Here is a 24,079-nt window from a genome sequence, read left to right on the forward strand (position 1 = left end):
CCTGTTTTCTTTTTTCTTTGGCTATTTTTATCCCTTGAGTGTCCAGAGTTATCTGAATCTGAACCGGATGTGGTGACCTCAGTAGTACTGCCCCCCTCCTGCTCACTCAAGTCTGTTGAGTCTGACCCTTCATTAACAGAGTAAAACTCTGGAGAACCCCCTCTAGCGCTTCTGCACTTAGCCTGCTGCTGTGAGTCTAGACTCGTCAAACTGCCCCAATTAGCTTTGCAGTTGCTCTTCAGTTCTGCGTTTAATCCAGCCTCTACTGAAAGTAAGGCATCCATCATCTGTGTATAATTCATTTTTTCCAGCGCCCCCAGCTCCCCATTCACATCCCCACACTCTCCACTGCTCACCGTGATCACCACTGCTTCTTTTTCTTCCAAACCGGCAGCTCCCGCTTGATGCGTGTGAAACTGTGAGGGCTTCGCTGGTTGCCCGGCAACCGTTCCACTCGCGTCCTCGAGGACGTCTTTTGCTTCCGCGTTCGGCGTGTGGAGCTCAATGCCGGTAGCTTCGTTCTCTGTTTGCTGCTGGCCTCCGTGACTTGATTTAGCAGAGAAGGATTCCGTCAAGGTAGGCTGCCTCATACCCGTCGCGTCTTTGGAGGGGAGGGGGAGGGGGTTTATCCTATGCGCTCTATGTTTCTCCTTCTCTTTTGTAGGCGCCGCTTTAGCTGACGACGTCTCCTTCTGTTGTATTAGAGCCTCTGTGTCCATCTCAGCATCTGCCGCTTGTCCCTTCTTTCCAGCCAGCTCATTTTTCCTTTGTTGAGCTTTGGAAATCACGATCCCTGGAGCCGACGTCTGAGTGGTATTTGGAGTGTATGTGTTTCAAGGCTCGGTTTCTTGGCACGAGGTATCTGCATTTGCATTTGTTCAGCTACACTGAAATAAAAATAAATCTACTACTAATCCAGACAGACCAGCTGGTTACTTCCTGGCTCGCCACTAACCTCGTGGTCATCAATGAACAAGTACAGATCAGGTTTCCGGCGAGGGCTCTCCGAACGTACAATAATTAATGGTGATTATTTGAAGTGCTATGAAAAACAAGTGATTATTCAAACGGCCGTCACACACCATGCCTTAAACCTGATATTGGAAGGTATTCGCATATCTTTCATACGAGGTACATCAAATGTTACTTTAAACATTATTGACATTCGAAATACAACTGCTGCTGTTGTGATTATGATATGTGTGTCCGCCCCAGGACACCGTATAGTTAGCGCGCAGCAGTTAGCTGCACACGTTAATCTAAGAAATCGCCGTTCCCGTAGTCGAACAGACAGCTCCTGGAAATGGGACGTTTTCGAATGAAATTACTTATCGAATTAATCAGTGATATGGGCAGGGTGGAAATATTTACTCTTCTAATTTTTATTGTTTCCATGAACTATAAATAGTTCACATTAAAAATGCCAGGTTTGTAAGAAACATGCCATAAGGAATTACTGTTTTAATGCCGATCTCTGTTGTTGGGAAACCGTACGCCTACTATTATCTTATGGTGGTCTCTTTTCCCAAGCTTCAGCCAGCCGGGGTCTTTTCATGCTAGTCATCCCAGAAACAGACAGGGAGAAAACAGAAGAAAGATACAGAGGTCAAGATAAAAAGAAAGAAAAAACAAAGAGGTGGGGGTTCAGAGTGCAGCAAAGAAGGATGAGAAAACATGAGAAGGAGAGCGAAGGAGAGAAAAGTCATCGCCGAAAGAAGCTTTTAGGGGCGGGACTGCAGATCCCTTTGAAGCACTGCCTCGTAGCCGTGAACAGGGATGTAATTAGGGGGGAGGAGGGGGGAGGAGGGGGGAGGAGAAGTGGAGAAGTGAGGCCGAGCAACAGATGGCTTTGAAGTGGACGCGCTCGAGGCAGGCGGATGGAAAGCGTGTGCAGCAGGGGGCGGAGCGGATCCCTATGAAGTGGTTAGAGTTGCATCGGGAAAGCTAAACCAGCAGGCGGATGCGCGTTCACGATCACATGCACTTGTAGAAATCCGCCGGCTGGTTTACCTTTTTTGATGCAACCCTAAAATTCTCCCCTATCCATTCCTTGCGGAATAGGATAGGCGAGACCTAAAAACAATTAATGCAATGCTATAGAACAAAAAATTATCCCGAACTGTGGTATCAACACATTGTGTGATCATATCAGTTCTTAAAAAATGGACAGCAGCTAGCTGGCTAGCCTAAAACATACCTGGCATGCAACAGCATGACACACCCAATCTAATGTTTGAACAGGAGGGGAAAAAAAATGTGCGTAGACTGATGGCAACAAACTGTTTACCTTGGACTTCTGTTCATTTTATACTAGTATGCCCAAATATGAGGGGATTGCCGCCATACAGCATTTTTTGGATTTCGGATACGCCCCTTTACTTGGGCATTCTGAAATGCTAACAGATTTGATCACTGGTGTTTTGGATAACAATGACTTTCTCCGGGGAGTAGTATGATTTTATAGCAAGTTGCAATAACAGCACGGCCAGATTATCTGGCACAATCTGCTTTAGGATTTCACCCGATGCACTTGGCTCTTCACAGGGTATACTTCAGGATCACAACGGTGTTCTTCTTGTTATGTCTGGTGATGGTGACTCAACAGCTGCATTTCTTATCCCTATGTCTTTGTTACAATTGTGTAAGATACTTTATGTATCCTGCTGCAGCCTTAAAAAAGTCTGACGAAACACGTGCCGGCTGCTTGTCTGTAATGGATTTTACGTCTCAGACGTAAGAAAGGTGAATATTTGTGAAAACAATAAATCACGACAAACAACTCAGTACTTCTTTATTGGCCGCACGATATGGCCATTGGACTTCGCTGAGTGCTTTGGTATTCCTCTGCTGATTTGGAAGCAAGGAGTTGGCAGGATAGGCCTCTTTAACCCCTTGGACGCTCATGACGAGCTCAGCTCGTCATGATGTAAACCTCCACACACTCATGACGAGCTGAGCTCGTCATGAACAGTGAGATTTCCAAATCTGCAGCACCGCAGGAGAATACCATGAGCATCGATGGTGTTAACTTAACAGGGGAGAGGAGATGTCACTTACCATAGTTGCACATCACAAAGGCTCTGCATGAGCACTCTCACAAAGGAGTTATTACTGGACTTTTGGGACTCCAGACAAGCTGGATCCAGGGCAGGGAGGAAGGGGATGTCCGACAACTCATGGCCATGGACATGGAAGTCTCTAGAAACTCCTATTTCAAAGTGGGCACCAGGTATAAATATTGGAGGCCAGACCGCAAAAGAATACATTTGGTCCCAGTGCCACCTACTGTCCCTTCTAATACTTCATGCCAATAAAAACAACTCTCAACAAAGTCCCACAAAATTATAGTGTCAGAGACAATTTACATCACTGACATCTCGCCGGGAAAATTAACCCTCAACCAAGTTCCACAATTCTTAAGTGTAAGATGTTATCTTGCACATATACTAAGCCTTTATGTCTACACTCGTATTCTATGTCTATATGTTGATTGTTGTGCCCATCTTAGGACAATATTGTTATCTCGTACATATACTGTTATCTCAAGTTGATGCTGCTTCCTATCCTACCTTGTGCGTATAGCAGTGACCATGCCTTTGCGATATCTACTAGTCCATGCTCAGTCAATCATTCATAGCATTTATAAAGCGCACTACATACCCATGAGGGTCTCAAGGTGCTGGGGGGGGGGGGGGGGGGGGGGGGGGAGGGAGGACGCTGCTACTGTTCGAAGAGCCAGGTCTTGAGGAGTCTCCTGAAGGTTAGAAGGTCTTCGGTCTGCCACAGGCGGATGGGGAGGTTTCACCGGCGGTCATTCTTCAGATGTGAGGGGCGGTGGCAAGGGCGCGGTCTGTGGAGTGGAGCTGGCGGGTGGGGCTGTAGAGGCTGAGTCGGCTGTTGAGGTATGCTGGTCCGGTGTTGTGGAGTGCCTTGTGTGTGTGGGTGAGGAGCTTGAAGGTTATCCTCTTGTTGATGCGGAGCCAGTGCAGGCCTCCAGGTGGGGTGTGATGTGTCTTCATCGAGGGATGTCGAGGATCAGGCGTGTGGAGGTGTTCTGGATGCGTTAGAGCCGTTTCAGGAGTTTGGCCGGGGCTCCTGCGTAGAGTGCATTCCCGTAGTCCAGTCTACTGCTGACAAAGGCCTGGGTAACCGTCATTCTAGTTTCAGTGGGGGATCCACTTTAAGATCCTGCGAAGCATGTGAAGGGTGTTGAAGCTGAAGAAGGAGATGGCGTTGACCTTCTTCGTCATGGAGAGGGTGGAGTTGAGGATGACCCCTAGGTTGGGTGCATGGTCGGTGGGTGTAGGGGGATGCTCCTAGTGCAATCAGCCACCAGGAGTCGTCCCAGGCTGAGGGGGTGGATCCGAGGATGAGGACCTCCATCTTGTCCGAGTTCAGCTTCAGTCGGCTGTTTCTGATCCAGTCGACAACAGCCTTCATTTCTTCTTGGAGGTTGGTTTTGGCGGTGTGTGGGTCTTTGGTGAGTGAGAGGATCAGCTGGGTGTCGTGGGCGTAGGAGATGATGTTGAGGTCGTGCCATCGTGCAACGTGGGTGAGCGGTGCCATGTGGGATGAGCCTTGTGGTACGCCGCAGATGGTCTCGGTACAGTATTAGGGAACGAGATCTGGCACCTGGTTAACAGAAACCTAGTGCACTTACAGTACAAAACTACATCATAGATCAGCAAAAAAATGGGGCAACCATGTCAAAAGAGGCACTTTCCCACACTTGCAAACTTGTGTATCCTTATTGGACATTGATAGGGTTTCAGACCAAGCACCAGGTCTCTGAAAATCACAAATGTCCACCAGGGCCAAGGCCAATTGAATGTTTTGCAGTCATTTGTCCAAGGTTTGCAGACCTCATGGGCCACAATGTGGGTCCCTTGCTCTTTTTGCCACTGGATTCAAGCTAGCCTGGCTGATGACGGATGATTATCCAGAAACTGGTCCCAGGATGCATGTTTCCGGTCCAGGGAAGACATGGCTTGGCAGTTCCGGCTGGACTGTTCCTATGAGGCACCGGGTCATACTGATTTGCATATGGCCATGTCTGAACTGGGTTGGTGGAGTGAGCTAAAGAATGAGGATGGGTTAAACCCAGATCAGTTGACAGGGGGTGAGTGTTTGATTTGCTACAACGCTCCGTCCATTATCCCCTTGGGAATCACAATGTGGAACCCAGCTTCAGTCTTAAAATCAGCAATTTTTTTTCCAATGTTAACATTAGGCAGCTCCTGTGCCAGGAAGAGACAGGATGGCACCACATCTCCTTAAGGCTTTAGTATTAATACGATGGGAGGAACAAGTCACTTTATCCTGTAATGGTTCGAGTTGTAGCCAGCCAATCAGGGAGCTTCAGGTCGGAGGACCCAACTTTGGGTTTATGTATCCGAAATGGACGACAGGAGAAAAAGCTCCTTAATACAAACGGGTTCAATATATTTTTACATTTGGTCCTCAAGTCCAGATTCATTGACCATTTCTAGGCTAAAGATCCAGCTCGCTTTCATTTAATTGACGAGTGTCTTGATTTGAAGCCCACAAAAAAAACACACTTTTCAAATGCTCAACTTCACAAACATAACTGATGGATTTGTATCAAATGAATCAAAGGCCCTTCCATGAGTAACGTTTGTTGTAATTTCATTCAGCCTTTTTTCTGTAGCTCTATTAATAACTTTTTCAATGGGAATTAAATGGAAAATGGCACTTGGCCGCCCGCTTGACAGACATACATAAAACTAGCCATGCTATACCCAAATAGTTGTGTGCAGATTCACTGCACTGTTCCAAAGTTATTATATGTTCATATATTTATATTACATGGGATTCTGTAATCCCTGCATAAAAGGCAGTCTCATAGAGCCAGATGTACGACTGTTATTTGCTGTCGCAAAGGGGATTTTGGCCCCTTTGCGACCGCAAAATAGGTCTGCCCAATGTACTAACCCTATTTCGTAAGCAGCTAATGAATTAGCGACTCGCAAAATGGGGTTAGCGACTCCCTATTAGGAAGGGCCGTGCCAAGGGCGTTCCTTCCTCATAGCGAGTCTAAAACCTATGTATGAATGTTGTGCGACCGCAATTGCGGTCGCCGAAACACTTGCGGTTTACCGCCCTTCTCACAAGGGTAGTAAAGCACTTGCAAACGGAAAGGGGTCCCCAAGGGACCCCTTCCCCTTTGTGAATGGATGCACAAATATTTTTTAAGGGCAGGCAGTGGTCCCAGGGACTACTGCCTGCCCTTAAAAAATTAAACTGAAAAGCTTAATTTTCCTTTTTTAAATGCATCCCGTTTTCCATTAAGGAAAGCAGGCTGCATTTTTTTTTTAAACTGCTTTATTGACAAAGCAGTCCAAGACATGGTGGTCTGCTGACCCCAGCAGGCCACCATCCCTGGGAGTGCCAGCCATTCCCAATGGGGTTGACCATTGCGAAAGCATCATTAATATTCATGAGGCATGCAATTTGCGACCCCACTAGGAATCGCAAACGTGGGATTTGCGACTCACAATTAATCGCAATATGCGAGTCGTAAATCCCAAAGGTCGTACATCTGGCCCTAATTTCTTATCAGCAACTTGTGATGCAGCAAGTCGCTGATTAAAAAGAAAAGACATCAGAATTCGACCATTATAAGTTATTACCGTCGAGTTCTGAGGTCAATGCGGTAGGGAGGACGGTGGGAGAGTCTCCCCGACCCGCTTGACGCCAGCATAGCTGTCATGTGAGTGTCAGACACGCTTGTACTATCGTGTTTGTCTACCTGACGCCAGGAAATCAGTCTTTTAAAAATAAGTTTTAATTTGTGCATTTTACATTTTATATTTGCTGTCACTTACTGGTTCAGTTCCCTTCACGCTCCTAACGCCGCACTCCTAGTACCATAAGGGGCAACAGGGGCCCATTCCAACACAGGGAAGTCTGGGCTCGATACTCCAGCCTGCCCGCCCTGTTCCGACTCGGCAATTAGTGTCGTTGAGCGGAGGGCGGACAGGTAAGAGCCAGACCTACTTCCGGTCGGAGCAGCGGTTAGCGTTCTAGGCTTTTCTTAGGAAGGGCTATTTAGCCCTCCTTCTGCTCTGAGCGCGCAGCGATCGCACGCAGGGGTGCGCCTAAGAGCGTGCCTAAAACAAGCTGAAGAGAAGCCCGTCTGCGCCCGTCAGCGATCGGGCGGGGCCATGGGCCATGGGCTCTGTCTCAAAAGACTTAGATGCAATTATGAGACATAGTATCCGGTGCTCATCCCAGGCGCTTAAAGATCTGCAGCCAGAACCTCTGGTAGGTTGTGTCGTGCATTCTCTGTTATGCCCCGAAGGCCCATTCTCATGCCTACATTGCTGTTTTCAGGCATCTTTTACTAATCTGGATACTGGTGGTATTGCCGAGAAAACCAAGCTACCTATTAGGCCCTGTTTCCAAACATCCCCCACCAATTCTTCCACCAGCTTGAATACTGAGGAAACTCCGCCAGTGAACAGTTTAAAAAGTTTTCTTTTAAACATTCGTTCCCTACCAAAGCACCATCTTGAATTCTGAGATCTGGTTAATATCGTAAAGCCAGATATCTGTTTCCTCACAGAAACTTGGTTATAACCCCACACAGTTCCCGCCATTACGCTAGGGGTTCCGAGGGGATATAAGGTCCTTAAATTAGATCGTCCTTTCAAAACCGGGAGAGGCATTGCTATAGTATATAGAGAAGAGGGTCTGAAGATTTTTCTACTAGAACAAAGAAGTTGTCCCATGATGGAAATTATGGTCTTTAAGATCAATTCCACCTCTAGAACTCACTGGAAGGGGGCGTTAGTATACCGTCCCCCGGGGTCAAGTGCGGGCTTCTCACTCTCTCTAGTGGAATTTCTGGCTCTATATTTAAAAGTCAAAGAAGATTTTATTCTCCTTGGAGATTTTAATGTTCATGCAGACCTTCCTAGTCACCCCGATACTGCATTATTACTCTCAGATCTTACAATATTAGGGTTAGAGATTCAAAATAAGGGTCCCAGACACATTGGTGGACATACTTTGGACCTAATTTTCACCAATTGCTCTAAAATTAAATATTGGTCAACGCCTCAAGTGAGCTGGTCTGACCATCATATGGTTGAATTCCTTTTCTGTGGTCTTGCTATACCACATCAAAAATCTCTTCCCGCTATTTTGCGGAGACCGTGGCGTAATGTAACATCGGATGAATTACAGAGGGTCTGGAAGGAACCCATCATCACAGAGATAGATAATGTTGAGTCCGGCTTAACCAAGTACAATAAAGCTCTTTTGGAAGCAGTGGATTTATTGGCGCCACTGAAGCTACACAAACAGCATCCAGTATCCAAACAAGAGATATTGTATACTGAAGAACTTAGAGGGGAGAAGCAGAAGTGTAGAAAGCTCGAAAAAGCTTGGAGGAAATCACACATGGAAGCTAGTAAGAAAGAGTATACTGATGCCCTGGCCTCCTATCACAAAAACTTGAAGATGGCCAGGAGAAGCTGTCTTGCATCACAATTAGCTGAAGTAGACAACTCTTCCAGAGAACTCTATAAGATCCTACAGTCCTTCATAAAACCAGTGGCCTGTGAGAGTCCTGATGACTTTTCTCAAGCCCTGTGTGATGAAATATCGTTGTTCTTCGAGAATAAAATAGAGCTTATCTATGAGAAAATCAAATAGTCAGGGATTTTTGGGAGTAATATCGCCAGTTCCTCCCCGACATTCCCTATTTCACCTCCGCCATCCGCGTGTGGTAATATTTTATTTACCACATTTTCAGAGATTAATCTTCCTGATGCTACCTCCCTGGCCAGTCAAATTAAAACAGGATCTCCTTTAGATCTTTTGCCAGCGAAGATGGTGGGCTCTCTAGGGAATCTGCTCCTACCTGGAATTCAAACTGTGATCAATCTCTCTCTTAGAGAAGGACATGCGCCAGGTGAATGGAAGAAAGCGGTAGTGAACCCTATTCGAAAGAACGCAGCCCTGCCATGGTCAGACCTTTCCAATCTCCGTCCTATCTCCCTCCTTCCTCATATCAGCAAGATGACCGAGAAACATGTGAATACCCATCTGTCTAAGTTTATCGAGGCAGCGGGTGGTCTGGAATTCTCAATCTGGGTTCAGACCTAACCACATCACCGAGTCAGCCCTCCTCTCCGTGACCAATACCATCAGGATGGCACATGATAGAGGGGGCTCCATGATCTTGGTGCTGTTGGATTTGTCCGCTGCCTTTGACACGGTTTCTCATGATATTCTTCTCGGTCATCTGTGGAAGGTGGGGTTAGGCGGCTCGGCTCTGGCCTGGCTTAAGAGCTTTCTCTTGGGCCAATCACAAACTGTCAGGTTGGGCTCCCATCAATCGATCTCTATAGAGCTCACTAAGGGGGTCCCTCAGGGCTCATGCCTAAGCCCCACACTCTTTAATGTGTATGTGGCCCCCCTGGCGGATATTGTGAGAGAATATGGGTTCACTCCAGTATCGTATGCTGACGATACTCAGCTTCTGTTCCCCTTCCATACCCTGACACCGGCAATTAAACACGCATTTTCCACCGGTATGAGAGCAGTAACTGATTGGATGGCCTCCAATTGCCTACAATGCAATGTGGGCAAGACGGAGGTCATGCTTTTTGGAGAAGCCCCCCCCTCTTGTGGTCGCCTGAGTGGTGGCCCCTGGATCTAGAATCTGCTCCTTGTCCTAAGCAGATAGTAAAAAACCTGGGGTTACGGCTTGACCAGGCGTTACTACTAAAGGAACATGTGAATCTGGTGGCGGGAACCTGTTTCAGGACCATTGGGCTCCTGAGGCGTGTGTTCCTGTTCCTGGATGACTGCTACAGGAAAACGCTGGTTCAGGCACTGGTCGTCAGTAGATTGGATTACTGCGATGGACTGCTCCTATCAGCCAACGAGGAACAATTGAGCCGTCTGCAGGTGGTCCAGAATACTGCGGCCAGATTAGTTCTTGACGCTCCTCCCAGGTCCTCTTCACGCCCCCTTCTGCATAAACTCCATTGGCTGCCCATGAGTTTAAAGTGTGTTGTGTAATCCACAGATGTCTTCATGGATCTGGCCCTAAATATCTGGCTGAATTATTTCGGCTGTATATTCCGACCCGTTCGTAGCGCTCTAGCAACCAACTATTGCTTCAGGTCCCTCGTATTAAGAAGGCAAGACAAGGGGGTCGTGCCCTGTCCTATAAGGGCCCTACTCTGTGGAACACTTTGCCCCTCATCCTAAGACAAATTACTAACTTTTATGCCTTCAGGAAATCCCTGAAGACACATCTATTTCCGGCTGTGTAAGATCTAGGGCACTCTATGACTATGATTTCGATCTGGCATCTTGGAAGACCATAAGCGCGGAGATACCCTTCGGGGTCGATTCCTGCGCTATAGAAGAACATAAAATAAATAAATAAATGCCAGCTGCAAGAGCCAGCAGCCCGGGTGAATGGCAGGTCAGGTCATGAAACATGTTAGAAATGGGGGTCTCTAGTTAGTAATCGCTGGCGCCAATGTCCAAATAGGGACCCTTCTTCCTAAGTCAGGGCAAGTGGCCTACCCCCTTTGACAACCCCTGATCAACCCTGTGATAAGGTAGCACGAGCAGTTAGGCCTATATCAGAGGCAGTGTGTGAAGCATTTATGACCATGCACAATAATATCTTTATCTAAGGTTTAACTCAATACTCTCAAAGCATTTTAACAAGCTACAATGCACGTAAACCAGTAGGGACTCAAAAAGGCAATAACGTATTCACCAGACGTGACACTGACTGAGTTCAAGGCCGGGGCCTACGCGACCCATTGCGCACCAGATACCTGCCGTTGAAAGGGGATACAGCACGCAGCTTCTCAAAAAAGCGAAGATGGTGACAGGCCGACTCCCAGCGAGCACAAGTCCTGGCTGCAGGGGTCCGTAGCATGCACCCACAATGATTCAGGCACTCAGGGACAGGCGGGCTCTCAGCAACAGCAGCACGCGTCTGCGACGGGCCAAGCTGGTGGTGGTGATGACTCTCATCTTGCAGCTCCGTGGTGGTCTCACAGTGGCAAGAGCTTTCACTTAGCTACGGCGGCCCACGAGACGATAGTGACAGTCCTCAACAATGGTGACCAAGATGCAAGCACTCAGCGGCAGCAGCTCTTTCTTAGCTGCGATGGCCCCAAGGACAAATCACGATGAGGCAACGTTGGCAAAGGTGCGGGTCGCTAAGCGGCAGCAGCTCTTTCTTAGCTGCGGCAGCCCAAAGGACAGATCCCAATGATGCAAAGTTGGCAAAATTGCGGGCACTGAGTGTCAGCAGCTCTCTCTTAGCTGCGGTGGCCCACAGGATGAATCATGATGATACAAAGTTGGCAAAGGTGCGGGCACTCAGCTGCAGCAGCCATCTCTTAGCTACGGCAGCCCACAGGACGAAGGATGGTCTCGACCAGGCTGGCACAATGGTGGGCACTCAGCGGCTACAGTCTCTTAGCTGCAGCGGCCACACATATTCAGCAAAGGTTCCGAAGGTTCAAATTCAGGCAGGCTCTCAGCGGTGATAGCTCTCTCTTAGCTGCAGCGGCCCACACAGATTCAGTGAAGATTCCCAGTCCGTGTTCCTCACAGTAGAACTAGAGGCTCTGGATTGCTCGACGGAGGCCTCACCTGTAAGCAGAATTCCACGCACAGGAATTCCAACGGCTGACGGGGTGAAGTCTAATGTCCCTGAGACTTCGGCAGGAGGCGCTCTCCATTCAGGCCCTCTGGAAGTTTCTTCAGCATGCTTGGTGAAAGTTTCAAAAGTCCTTTCCTCTGTTATCCCGGACAGAGTTTCGTCTTGACATCCAGAAGAAAACACCTGGACAAGGTTCCAGCGCAGCATTTTATACCTAAAAAGTCTTTGTTCTCTAAAGCCACAAATCACTAAATCCAGTCAGAACCAGTTTGGTGGGGTCAGGGAGCACTTGGTTTACGAGGCGACATCTTGCCCTTTCAGAATGCGGGATTCTGCTATCAGACGCCCAGTGTGGGGGTGGAGCTATCATTCACCTTTCCAGGCACGGCCTTGCTCAGATCAAAGAGAAGTGTGGCTTACTGGTTAGAGCAGACAGACCCTGAAGCAGAGGTCAGACCCGGGACCAGGGTTCAATTCCCGACGCGGCAGGGTCTTGAGCTCAAATGTCCACGGACTCGATAATTCTCGCTTCGGTGCCTGACCTAATCATGGGTTCACACTCTGCAACTCTGGGCATTAAGCTTGCTTAATCTCCACAACGGCCCCCTGCGGCGGGATGCCTGGCTTTCACCTTGGGGATGCCCTGTAGGGGCTATCTCACAGGGAAAAGCCTGGACGGGTTCCCAAGGCAAGCGCTTAGAGACCCCTGGGTTATAAGCGCTACATAAATCCAACATACAATACAATACAATACAAAGAGTCACCCTTCCCTGAATACCGATCTCTCTCTCCAGCCAGGTCTGACCCAGCTGGCCCTGCTGTTCCAAAACCAGACGGCCAATACACATACTAGCAAAGCCTACAGGAAAGCTCAGGCAAGAAAATACCGTGTTTCCAGAAGAGCCATTTTCGAACATGGGATATATAAATGGTTCTTACTAAAAGGTGTATCTCAATGTCCTGAGCATAAACATATCACACTATCAGTTTATGGGGGTCAGATAGGATTATAGAAGGTAATCGTCAGCCTGCCGATTCTGGCCAATGAGAACGGATAGCTTCACAATAGTAACAGTGAAATGAAGGGTTAACTCGCTATTAGAACATGCTACACAGACCTAGGCATTATGGTTATCCTAATTCATACAGTCATCTTTACACTGGGGACCACTCGCTCTGTGGCACTGATTAGCAGTGGCTCGGCATCCAGAGCACCTAAATCCAGCCAACATAAAAGATAGGAAGCGAAAAGATGAAGGGAGACTCACGCCAATGATGCCAGGTCTAACAAAACATAATTGAAGCAGCTGTTTAAAGCAACAAATGGAACGCTGATTTTCTTTCTTCTGCTTCATTTTGCTAGTTTACTGTGACAAGCAAAGAGAACATGCTTATTTTTTTCAACTCCTTAGATAGAGGAAAGGTGGAATCATGGAATCTTTCTGCATGTTTCTACATGTTCCGAGGTACTGCAGCTTTTTTATGACTTGTATTGAACTGTTTCTAATATTTGTGTGCAAAAAATATCCCACAGGTTTTTGATGCATTTAATTTTGCACTAGAGGCTTTATTTTTATTCTTCTTGTTTGCAAACATGTTTGCTCTTTCATATGAAAGAGCTACGTAACAAGGTTTTAAGTGGTTTGTGGGAAAGGTGATGGTGTGAACATGTATTATATGAGATAAAGTACCACCTGGCGCACATTATAAGATTACTGCGAGTCACCTCGGAGTCCAATAACCTTATAAAGTAACTCTGCCTTCGGCCTCGTTCCTCTATATAGTTGTGGAACTCCTCGGTGACATGCAATATCCTTATAATGTGTGGCCGGAGGTACTTTATCCCTAATATATTTTCACTGAATAAGGTTAAAGTCAAATTATAGTTGGTTTTGTTATAACACCTTAATGGATCTTTAAAAAAATAAAAAAATAAATTCTTAAAAAACAAGGGTAAAGTGCATTTATAGTTGAAACATAAAACTGATCAAACCACTGCAATATGCAAGTTATAGTTAGAACCACAATACATAACTCGCACTACGGGTGTGCAAACCCTAACTCAGCATGTTACGTGTGATGATGCGATGACATTTTACATAGTTAAAGAGTTTACTAAAGGCAGGATGCTGCTGTAGGGAGACCATGGCTACTTTTATCTTCCCTTAAAACCATTAATAGCACACTTGGGACTGAGCTAGAATTCGGGTGGGTGAACTCACAAGTCACATACAACAAATCACGTGGTGTATCTGTCTTTCAAAACGAGGCCGTGTGCACTCTTGGAGAACCCTGCAGGGGCAAGAACATCCCTGGTCGGCCCTGCTGTTGAAGCTGAATACTGACTAGGATTTTTATATCCCAATGTAACTGTGCAACTGGAAACACAGTTCCCTCTCTAGACTGTGCATGTCGGCTATTCTCAATGAACACCATATCACTTTTATCCGACTATTACGTGTGAGTCTGGCCAGTAATTTCTCCCATGAATTGCGCTATTTCCAGTACCTCAGCAGGAAGGACGAGAGCTACTGTCCTATTTGTCTCATGCAGAGTCCCATAACCAGGCCTGTTTCTGCACAGGAAGGATGCAGTCCTGTGTGGAAACAGAGAAGAGTGCAGGGGCACATCTGCACCCTGTGTACACTGGGGGTCAGTATCACTCAGTGGGTTCACCCAACAGCAAATGATCCCCTCAGAGACTTTCTAAAACCTGCTAATATGCATTCTAAAGAGGTTACATGTGTTAGTATGCACTCCGCGTGTCCATGTATAGCGAAACACATACCTGGGGTGACTTTGGACAGCAATAAATGTGACTGTGTTGGTCCTGTCTCCATTGAGTCTGAGGGGGCGTCTTCATCTGCAGTATTTGTATCCAGTTCTACGCATGATGGGGGCACAGGCTGATCCTGCTCTTCAGGACAGAGCAGTTCTGCCTTGCTGTTCTGATGTTGATGCTGTGATTCAGGATGCAGTGGTTTGAGTATGTAGCTCTGATCTGAGCCCTGTGCATCAGTACAGGCTGGTTCTAGCTTGTAGTTCAGATTTGAATCCTGCTCCTCTGTGTGCAGTGGTTCCACTGTTTTGTTCTGATCTATTTTTTGTGCTTCAGGAAGCACCGATTCTCTCTCTCGATCCAGTGCAGCAGTGTGCAGTGATTCCACCGTGTTGTTCTGATCTGAACCTGGTGCATCTGCACAGGTCTGATCTAGCTTGTCCTTCTGCTCTGGTTCCTGTGCTTCAGGGCGCATAGATTCTAGCTCGTAGTTCACGTTTGGATCCTGTGCATAAGGAAGTTCCTGCTTCAAGCATAGGTGTTTGTAATGGCTGGATTTTCTGTTTAGATGGGATCAGCCCCCAGGGGCCCCTGTGACCCAGCCAAAACGTACTCACCTTCCGTCCTCAGGACTCCTCTATATCCAGGCACCTGGTACCTACCTGAGGATAGGGAACTCGCAATATACAAGCTCATATTATTAAGAACACCACTAAATCTATAGGGATACTAAGAATACTCACTGATTACTAGGGATATCCATACCCTACACTACACTTATTCACATCAGTTGGTCTCGCGGCCACCCTGACCCAGACCGTTCTACCCTAGGGCAGATCTGCTACACACGTGGGTCTGCAGCCCCAGTGCTCTCCTTTTCCAAAGCGTTCGCGATCCTGCGAAACCTCCACATTGGTAATCCCCCCCAATGCTCTCACTTACACACGGGCTGCAATCCGGCAGCCCTACACACTGGTAATCCTCCCCAGCGCTCTCATTAACGCCGCATATCAACGACGACCACATTCCTATGAACACCTATACATATATATATATATATATATATATATTGGGATATTATCTCAGCTGTCTACTCGGGATGAAACTACAATGATGACTTTGGATATGGTTTCAGATTACTATGTATTACCTGTTCTTGGCATCAAAGGTCCACTCACTCCCTATTTATGTGATCACCACTCACCTGATTGGGATTACTCATCCATTCATGCAGCAACTACCTAGGAGCTATGTTTACCTTTAGTGAACAAGAATAGGGATTACACACCAGTTAGTTATAAACTGGGGGGTGTTTTTATTACAGTAATATAAACATTAATACAAATCTAACAAAGGCTATAGGTAGAACACACCGCTTGAAAGAGAAAAGATTACACATAACAGGAACACTCCGCTGAAAGGGAAAAGATTAAGTGTAGCTAATGTGATGAAAACAATATCACCTGATTAGTGTGAAGTCTTGTTCTAGCTGTCATCTGGGTTCCTCTCTCGTCTGTGCCTTGGCTCATCTCATGCTCTCTCTCCTCTCCTGCACTCTTGGGTACACCTCTGCGCTGATCGCTCTGTCTCTGGACTCCTCTTCCCCACACGAACTGTCTCTCCACTTTGCATCTTCACTCTTTTAATAGTTCCTGCCGCTCTGATCACCGTTCATTCTGTCTCTCTTATTCGCTCTATCTCTGCGCCAATGTCCAATTCCATCTGCTCCCATAGGTTAATCCACGAGCTCTCCTCTATCTCTTCTAAAAAGGCATTACTTCAGACTCCAGCTATTCACACTTCCTCCTGATAAACAACTGCTTCTGACTGCTTCCTTCAGTTCCAGCTCACTATTCAACTCAGCTCTTCTCCAGATTGAACCCTCTCTCTCTCTCTGCCAACTCCACTCCACTGCTCTCCTCTCTGCTGGACTCTCCTCTGCACGACTGCCTCTGACTGACTCTCTCCTCGACTCCCTCTGACTGACTGACTCCGCCTCTGCACTTCACAAATATAGAATGCTGTTTCCTCATGGAAAGTTCCATCCATCAGCCCTCCGCTTACCAGGTCTCTGCATCACCTCGCATCAAGGACACACACCAGCCGGCCGGCCTTTTGTTGTGTCTTCTACACAGAGAATAATACAGCCTACCGATAAGGGCTGGCCCAGACCGGTTCTCTCCAAGTGGAAAACAGCCTTAACTATAAACTTCGCCTTTGCCCTGAAAAGCCTCTCTGCTTCCATCAAGATGGAGTCTCTCTAGCTTTAGACCTGTAGGCCCGAAAGGGGTGAAATGCTCCTTAGCTCTGTCAGAATGCCTACATAAACCATACCAATATGTCTAATATGTCAAAGCCAATAGGCAATAGACAGGTTAAAGTCAAGAATAAAGGCATATTAAGCAGCTATCCTCTTCTAGGTCTGGAAAAAGGGCTTAAAAGGGCCAACACAGGCTAAGAATGCCTATACTAGATGCGAGCAAGAATAATGATCTTTTATCACTGCTAAATAAAGCCAAAAACCCTGCCATTACACTGCACCCTAGATCCTTATCTTGCGAGCATCTTATAAATAACAACATCTAGATAAACAAACATCAACATAATCTATCCAACATAGGCTAAGAATACCTATCCTAGATGTGAACAAGATTAAGATCTATATCACTGCTAAATAAAGCCCAAAAAACTCTGCCATCCACCCTTAGATCCTTATCTTGCGAACATCTGACAAACAATAACATCTACATAAACAAACATCAACAAAATCTATCAACAAGTCAAGACCTAAAAAACTCCCTAAAAACAATGACAACTCAAGAAAATTCTACCTGAAACTCAATTGTAGGGAATAGAAACCTAAAAACAAATCAAAGCACCCTTGACTTGAATGCTGAAACATATCTGAGATTGGATCTGATAACGAAAGAAACTAACCAAAGCATCCTCAAACTAAATGTTCCTCAACTTCTAATGATAACTGGTGAAATCTAGTGATGTAGGGACTTATGTGTTGAATGAAAACAGCAAGGGGCCTAAATGGGCCTACTTCGGACAACTTAAGGCTAAATAAGGCCTACCTACAGTTGTGAACTTAAAAACTAAATGTGTTTCAACTTCTAATGAGAGAACAAGAAAGGGCCTAAATGAGCCTTACGTACTATAGGCAACTTAAGCTAATGATGACTCATGAAACTATTGGTGTAGGTGCTAATATGTGAGATGAAAATAACAATAGGCCTAAATGAGGCCTACCTGCTGACATTTGTCAATTTAAAGTGAAATCTGAGAAATACAATTGCAAGGTCTGGGCAAACATTAATACATAACCATACTAAAAGACACTCTACCCAGAACAATCAAAATTTTAAGGTAACCACCCATTGATCAGTCAAGGTGAAAATGTAAGAACAGTAAAAAATAACTCATGTCTATAAGATAGCTAATGTAACATCAAGCTTAAAACAACAAAAAACATTTTAAATCGCACGGTGAAACACATGTGCGCACCATCATTGAAAAAAGTCCTTCATTTGGAAAAACTATAATAGGTGACATATTTTTTTTAAAAGTGGGGCCTGCTTGTAGTGATGTCAAAATTGATGGCCAGGGAATTAAATAACTTAGTCATAATAGGTGACACGTTTTTTTGCTTTAAAAGTGGGGCCTGATTGTCCAAGGGATTATTTAATGTCCAAATTCTTCAGTGTAGGCCACCACCCTGCATCCTCGGTACTTCCTCCAATGCGGCCATCCATCACCCGGTCTGGTCTGGTCTGGTCTGGTCTCATCATCCAAAACAATAAACTAAAATAATAACATGAAAATAAAAAGCTAAAACAAATAAAGGGAGTGGGCAGACGCACGCACGCACCCCAACTGCAGCCATCCTAGAAACAAGAGAAGAAGTATCATTATTCTTGTAAAATAAAATTTTCCATTTAAAAAGCACCCCGGGTGCCTTTCATTATTGAAAAGAAAATATCCTAATTAATTAAAAACATTCAAAATTTAACTTTTAGTAACATTGAGTGGGGCCTAACATACCCTAATCCTAACTAAGCCAGTCTCACCCTTCTGGGCAAGAACCATGCTACAGTGTGAAAAAAAAATTTTGGAGTACCGCCCAAATGGTGACAGCATCAGCAGGGCACTGCAAGCCTCCCATTTTCCCAGGTCAGAGTCCGCCCAGGCCCCTCAAACTAACTAACTCCAAGGGAAGAGCAGGCCACCCCGCCCTTAAATAAACAAGCCGTGCGCGGAAGAAAATTGGATTGTAGCCCATCATAACACACTGGGACGTGATCGAAACTTGCAGAATGAAAAAAAAAGCTCATCTGCGCAGACCAGCTGGTCTTGCCAAGGTCAAAAAACAAATTTCTCCTGCCTTATTTTGCAACTAACAGAAGCTCGAATTTAACAAAAACAATTCTGTTACAGTGCATTGCCAATTAAAAAAAAAACTCCAGTTCTTTTTTTTTTTGTAAAAAGACGTTTGTCCAACTAACTCAACTAAAGGCAAGACATTTCACTTATTTAGGGTCCATATGTCAAAGAGAAATAATTTGTAAAACAGCATAAAAATGCAGATACATTTCAATATTGTATTTAAGTTCACATTTATAAAAACATACATTTACATTTTAACATTTTCATTTCAAAGGCAAATAGTTGCCAGTCACTAATTAAAAGCACATGTTACCATGCACAGTCGGGCAAGATTTATTATTGTAAAACCAACACATTCCTGTCTAGATGGAAACCCCTCACAGAAATAATTAATGAAAACAGCTCGTAGCGTGCACTCTAACGGGCTATCTTTTTAACATTTCTCTCATTTTAAAAGAACAGCTTTCTCCGTAATTCACTTGTTGATTTATAAGCACTTCAGTTCCAAGGTGAACCCACACAAATACGTAGACGCATTTCAAAAGGAATGTGAAATGAACAGAACTCTTCTCAAAACACAAGATGTTACCTTTCCGTCAAGAAACTGACAAAGCACGTAGGCTGACCAAGGAACCAAAAAAAAAAGTCAAAATCAAACCATCAAAAATCCTTAAAATAATTCACTGACTTCTATAGTCAGGTCAGATAACCATGCATGTTGACAGCATGTAAAAAATAAAGGCTGCCATCTCAACTCAAGATATTAACCCTTTGGCAGCTCAAATAGAAACATTTCCCAACGTCCATTTTTACATGGGAAAATCATTAGCACATTTCTTCACGTTTACAAATGACACGTACATATTTTCAAAAACGTTATCCCCAAGCACCCGAGAAAGATCCAGCTCTCTCCTGCCAAACGTAATGATAACATGCCCTGTCCAAGCCATGACCACATGGCGCTATTCACAAGCCATATTTACAAGACAAGCCTTTCACAAACAACATTTCCAAGGCGCAATGCACAAGGAACACAATAGATCAACATGAGAACATGCACCTCACAAGTCACAAAAATATGGCGCTATTCACAAGTCATATTTACAAGACAATCTTTTCACAAACCATGTATCCAAGGCGCAATGCACAAGGAACACAACAGATCAACATGAGAACATGCACCTCACAAGTCACAAAAATATGGCGCTATTCACAAGTCATATTTACAAGGAGCTATATTCAAAGAACTCCACAGATCATAGAACAATGAACACATTTCACATTGCACAGCATAAGCAGATGCAGCAAGCAATTGAATGGGCAATTTAAAAGCATTTTTTACACACATTTATACAATTGGACCATCACATAGATGTAACTGGCTTTCTCATGTAATGCCATCCTTCAACTCTGACAGTTTAAACACCAAGATGAAAACCATTCCTTCCACCCTGAATAAACCAAATGCCATGATGAAATACAATCTCCTCACGCTGCAACTGTTCAAGCCAATAGGTCTAACAGGCTACATAAACTGCAACATTAAGCCAGATGGAACTAGCGTTCAGGGCACTCCCTCAGAACACATGGGCAACTCTCTAAGCACATGGCCAGGCACACAGAGTTCGTAAGATGCCGACTACGCCAAAATGTAATGGCGTTCAAGGCACATGGAGGTCACACAGGATTCGTAAACTGTCCGACTACGCCAAAATGTAATGGCTGGATTTTCTGTTTAGATGGGATCAGCCCCCAGGGGCCCCTGTGACCCAGCCAAAACGTACTCACCTTCCGTCCTCAGGACTCCTCTATATCCAGGCACCTGGTACCTACCTGAGGATAGGGAACTCGCAATATACAAGCTCATATTATTAAGAACACCACTAAATCTATAGGGATACTAAGAATACTCACTGATTACTAGGGATATCCATACCCTACACTACACTTATTCACATCAGTTGGTCTCGCGGCCACCCTGACCCAGACCGTTCTACCCTAGGGCAGATCTGCTACACACGTGGGTCTGCAGCCCCAGTGCTCTCCTTTTCCAAAGCGTTCGCGATCCTGCGAAACCTCCACATTGGTAATCCCCCCCAATGCTCTCACTTACACACGGGCTGCAATCCGGCAGCCCTACACACTGGTAATCCTCCCCAGCGCTCTCATTAACGCCGCATATCAACGACGACCACATTCCTATGAACACCTATACATATATATATATATATATATATTGGGATATTATCTCAGCTGTCTACTCGGGATGAAACTACAATGATGACTTTGGATATGGTTTCAGATTACTATGTATTACCTGTTCTTGGCATCAAAGGTCCACTCACTCCCTATTTATGTGATCACCACTCACCTGATTGGGATTACTCATCCATTCATGCAGCAACTACCTAGGAGCTATGTTTACCTTTAGTGAACAAGAATAGGGATTACACACCAGTTAGTTATAAACTGGGGGGTGTTTTTATTACAGTAATATAAACATTAATACAAATCTAACAAAGGCTATAGGTAGAACACACCGCTTGAAAGAGAAAAGATTACACATAACAGGAACACTCCGCTGAAAGGGAAAAGATTAAGTGTAGCTAATGTGATGAAAACAATATCACCTGATTAGTGTGAAGTCTTGTTCTAGCTGTCATCTGGGTTCCTCTCTCGTCTGTGCCTTGGCTCATCTCATGCTCTCTCTCCTCTCCTGCACTCTTGGGTACACCTCTGCGCTGATCGCTCTGTCTCTGGACTCCTCTTCCCCACACGAACTGTCTCTCCACTTTGCATCTTCACTCTTTTAATAGTTCCTGCCGCTCTGATCACCGTTCATTCTGTCTCTCTTATTCGCTCTATCTCTGCGCCAATGTCCAATTCCATCTGCTCCCATAGGTTAATCCACGAGCTCTCCTCTATCTCTTCTAAAAAGGCATTACTTCAGACTCCAGCTATTCACACTTCCTCCTGATAAACAACTGCTTCTGACTGCTTCCTTCAGTTCCAGCTCACTATTCAACTCAGCTCTTCTCCAGATTGAACCCTCTCTCTCTCTCTGCCAACTCCACTCCACTGCTCTCCTCTCTGCTGGACTCTCCTCTGCACGACTGCCTCTGACTGACTCTCTCCTCGACTCCCTCTGACTGACTGACTCCGCCTCTGCACTTCACAAATATAGAATGCTGTTTCCTCATGGAAAGTTCCATCCATCAGCCCTCCGCTTACCAGGTCTCTGCATCACCTCGCATCAAGGACACACACCAGCCGGCCTTTTGTTGTGTCTTCTACACAGAGAATAATACAGCCTACTGATAAGGGCTGGCCCAGACCGGTTCTCTCCAAGTGGAAAACAGCCTTAACTATAAACTTCGCCTTTGCCCTGAAAAGCCTCTCTGCTTCCATCAAGATGGAGTCTCTCTAGCTTTAGACCTGTAGGCCCGAAAGGGGTGAAATGCTCCTTAGCTCTGTCAGAATGCCTACATAAACCATACCAATATGTCTAATATGTCAAAGCCAATAGGCAATAGACAGGTTAAAGTCAAGAATAAAGGCATATTAAGCAGCTATCCTCTTCTAGGTCTGGAAAAAGGGCTTAAAAGGGCCAACACAGGCTAAGAATGCCTATACTAGATGCGAGCAAGAATAATGATCTTTTATCACTGCTAAATAAAGCCAAAAACCCTGCCATTACAGTGTTGCTGTAGGCGCTGGGTTTGTTGTGACACCAACTCATGAAAGGACAATAGCTCAGACTCTAATTGTTCATCTGATGACATCCCATCAGGTGACACGGGTTGTAGGGTGCGGTTCTCCTGGGGATCTTGGAAATAAAAACATATCAATTCTTCCTCCAAGGGATCCTCAGGTTCCGTCCCATCTGGCAGCGTGGGTTGTATACGGGGGTTTTGCTGTGGTTCGAGTCCTTCAGGAAATAGCGGGTGTGGGTAGAGGTTCTGTTGCTGGTCCCAGCTATTAGTAGACAATGGGGATGCTTCTTGCTTCAGGGGCACTTCTGGTTCCCTCTCTTCTGTGAACGCTGACTGTACCCTCTGGTCTTGCTCTGGTGCCTGGCCAACAACAAATTGTGAGGGAAGACACAGGCTTGCCTCCAGTGATCTGCCTGGAGGATCTGTCTGAGGGCATATGGATAAAGTACAATCCAGCTGTAGTCCATTTCTATCTGGAAACCCAGGTTGCATGCACTGGTCTCGTTGCGACTCGTGTACATCTGGAAACCCAGGCTGCATGCACTCTTCCTGCTGCGACTCATGTACATCTGGAAACCGAGGCTGCTTGCGTTGGTCTTGCTTCGACTCGTGTACATCTGGAAAACCAGGTTGCAAGCACTGGTCTCGCTTCGACTCGTGTACATCTGGAAACCCAGGTTGCAAGCACTGGTACTGCTGTGGGTCACATCGATGTAGAAGCATTGGCTGTAGACAAAGGTTTGGCTCCTCTGGACGCCCTTGAATATTGGTTGGAGAAGAGAGCGTACACTCCTGCTTTAGTGCATGCCCATCATAGCACTCTGTCTGAAGACACAAGCTCGGTTCCACTGGCCTGTCCAGTTGAGGTGTCGCCGGAGACTGGCTAACAGCACAATCTCTAATGCTCGCCGGACAAACCACCTCCAAAGACACTGCACCATTATCTAGGTAACCTTGATCCTTTTCTATCCAGATTTTCTTAATCAGCCCAGCGACTCTAGAAGGTACGCCCTTCACAGTATTCAGCAAGTTATCCAGTTTGGCTTCCAACTCCTCCAGCACGGATAAAAGGATAATGTGGGGCAGGTCCTCCAAAAGCGGTTCCAAGTCCCTGTCCCTCTGAGCATCATTTTGGGATCCTGAAGTGGAGACGTTATGGAGAGGTAAAGATGGGACTGTGGCTCTTACGGATTCACGTGAACACTGCACTGTCACTTTCTTTCCTGGAGCCCGTCTTCTCCCCATTCTGGTACTTTGATTTTCAAGTCTCAAGTGTCTGCAGAGAGAAGGAAAAGAGAAAACACAACACGTTATCACAGGACAGTTAGGTCAAAATATTCCTTCCCGTCTCACCAAGCCCGGTGTGATCAGAGAACATCGCTCATGTCTAAAACCACCCAAAAATGCAATCATTAGATTTTCACAATGCCCATAACCTAGTCCATGCATTAAGAAAGAAACTGATTTGAAATGTGTTTCCAGCACAATAAGCTTGATTTCGATCTTGGCAGTATGGTTTAGCCATATCTG

General features: G+C 45.7%; 1 pseudogene; it reads right to left on the bottom strand.

The window, feature by feature from the left end:
• The window catches only part of LOC147736829 (uncharacterized), a 70,221-nt pseudogene extending 46,403 nt beyond the window's left edge, over positions 1–23,818 (bottom strand).
• Positions 23,819–24,079: the final 261 nt, after the last annotated feature.

This window comes from Lissotriton vulgaris, chromosome 1_2, assembly GCF_964263255.1.
Source record: "Lissotriton vulgaris chromosome 1_2, aLisVul1.2, whole genome shotgun sequence".
Taxonomy (NCBI): Eukaryota; Metazoa; Chordata; class Amphibia; order Caudata; family Salamandridae; genus Lissotriton; species Lissotriton vulgaris.